The following is a 2,774-nucleotide window of genomic DNA, read 5'->3' on the forward strand; positions in this document are numbered from 1 at the left end:
ATGGTCAAAGTCCTCACCTGGAAAGGATTATACAACTCAGTCATATATTCACGACTCAAAACTCACGACATGACATGACACTAAGAGAGAACATCATAGAGACTCAACCAGATCCTAATATAAAGGCTATTCAGACCATAGCTAGTTTATTCCAGTATTTTTGGACACATGTGTGTTGCTGTTGTTTTCTGGAAACATGGAGTACAAGTATTTTTGGAAACATGGAAGAACATGATTTATTATCCTGGAGACTAGACAAGAGTTACTCCAGTGAAAAGGATGACTAAAATCGCTCAATGGTTGAGAATACACCAACAACTTCAAACTCTCCTAATGAAAGATTCGAGTGCTGGAAACCTAGAAGCGGGACAGATTATAGAGTTACCTGAGTGGAGTAAGGGACTATTTACAACATGGGAACTTCAAAGGAATCAGTCCATTTCCTGCAGGAACATAAATTAAAGTTAGCGTTCAAAACTTAGCACTAGAAGATCAGTCTCAAGCTTTTCAAACTTTGCATAATGAAGGGAACAGCCCCAGCAAGAATCAGACTTTTCTGAAGTTATGTCCGACTTGCAGAACAAAGTGACTTCTCAAAACAACAAGTTGTAATACCTGATTCTTGACAGACTTGGCCATCTTGCGGAACTCCTTGCGCATCAGAGTCTTGTGCTGGAGCTTGGTAGGGGTGTTCTGCTTCTTGGTCTTGGTCGTGGACAGGACAACTGCCTTGTCCTCTCCCGCTGATGGCTGGACCACCACGGTCTTGCTGTTCGCCAAGCCTGAAACCACATCAGCCCCACAGCAAGTTAGCTCCTTGCAGAGACACTTGCAAACAAAAGGGTTAAAAATACTGCAAAGAGCTACGGACTCGAGAACTTGTAGGAGTGGACATTGTAGAGGTTGTTGGGCTCCTTGCTGAACCGCACCTTGGCGTTGCTGTTGCCGAACTATTTTATCAAGAAGCAGTTGTTCTTCTTCACAAGCTCCCAGACCGGAGACCCTGGAACGGTAGTCATTTCCCTTGGCCTACATCACCAAAACAACAACCAAAAGTCAGATCCTACAGCTAGCAACAAGCAACAGGACACACTAATCCTACAGAATCAAGGAAACATTTGACTATTTGAGCAAAATTGTAAGCTGATTGCACCTTAAGCTCTCTCGCCACGGATCCTCCTAGCCAGCTGAATGTCCTTGGGCATGATGGTCACGCGCTTAGCATGGATGGCGCACAGGTTGGTGTCCTCGAAGAGACCAACCAGGTAGGCCTCTGCAGCCTCCTGAAGGGCCAGCACCGCATGGTTCTGGAAGCGGAGGTCAGTCTGCACAGACAGAACAAGGTGGTGCTTTTAGTTTACTTGATTCATCATACTATAAGAGTTGAGATAACAGGAGCATAACAATGTAGTGCTGTACTATGAAGTTTGAGGATCATAACAATGTAGTACTGTACTGTGAAGTTTGAGGAGCATAAAATATATGAGACAGTTTACTTGATCCAAAGTTTAAGGAGTATCTTATCTACTAGTAGTACTGTACAGTGAGACTTTCCTAAAGCAGAGTCTGTAAACAAACAGAGTGAGAACCATCAGAAGAACAGAGATGTTCTTCTATCAAACAGTGGCTTCTAGTTAGCCAATTCAGCACCTGAGCAGCAAGTATGGCACAAGAATTTTTACACATTCCATTCCATACCTCTTGAGCACAAGTGCTCCCACAATACATAGGCAGAGTAACGGCATGAACCCAGTGCAGAAATGAATAGAATGTGCAACCAGACTGTCTCAGAGTTACTGAAGCAGACAGCGAGTAACTGAAACAAGAGTTACTGAAGCTAGCTTACCAGGCTCTGCAAAAGTATGGTGGTGGAGAAGATACAGGCAAGTCGAGCGAGCCTGCAATCAATTAGGCGAAACATCAATTCTGTGAGTGACAGAAAACAAAACAGTCGACTGGTTAACTAAAGCTGACAAACAATCGGATAATGGATGGACTTACACTGTGAGCATACATCAGCATCAGCATCCAGGCAGCAGCAGCAGCAACACAAAGGACCAACACATACACACATACTTACAAGTCAGTCACCTTCCATGCATGTGGCCGGGAGGGGAGAGGCAGCTAGCTAGGAGTGAGGAGTCCCTCACCTTCCATGGCCGCTCGCTGAGAGGACGTGCCGGCTGGAGAAGCCCCGTGACCAGGGACTGAAGGCAGGCAGCCATGGCCACGCGCTGCGTAGCACCAACAGAAGGTTCGTCAAGCAGCACCAAATAAAATCCAGAGAGAGGGAGGGGTCGAATCGGGGAGTCCCTACCTTGAGACGAAGGGGGTACCAATAGACTCCAGCTCCAGGTAGTCGATGACGGAGCACACGAACGCGTCGTCCACCCGCGCCACCGCGCGCTTGATCCGCTCCGCCACGAACCCCAGCGGCTGTGACAGCACATCCCCCACCCGCACCGTCACGAGCTCCCACACGATGGCGTTGCCAAAGTAGTTGGCCAGCAGCTGCGGGCGCACGCGCTGCCGGATGTTGTCCCCTGCGGCGGGAGGGACGAGCGCGGCGGCCCTGCGACAGAGGGCGCCGACTGAGGCCTCCGGGACGGGCGGAGGAAGAGCGGCGGGCGTCCTCTGGGAGGCGAGGAGGAGCGCGGGTGTGGGCGGCGGGATCGGATCTGAATCAGGGAGGGGTGGGATCGGCGGGGTGGCGGCGGCGATGTGGGAGACGAGGGGAGAGGGAGCGCGTGAGGGAGAAGGAGCGCTAGGGTTCG

General features: G+C 49.7%; 1 pseudogene; it reads right to left on the bottom strand.

Moving 5' to 3' along the window:
* Positions 1-431: 431 nt before the first annotated feature.
* Positions 432-1,022, bottom strand: LOC119310234 (annotated as a pseudogene).
* Positions 1,023-2,774: the final 1,752 nt, after the last annotated feature.

This window comes from Triticum dicoccoides, chromosome 5B, assembly GCF_002162155.2.
Source record: "Triticum dicoccoides isolate Atlit2015 ecotype Zavitan chromosome 5B, WEW_v2.0, whole genome shotgun sequence".
Taxonomy (NCBI): Eukaryota; Viridiplantae; Streptophyta; class Magnoliopsida; order Poales; family Poaceae; genus Triticum; species Triticum dicoccoides.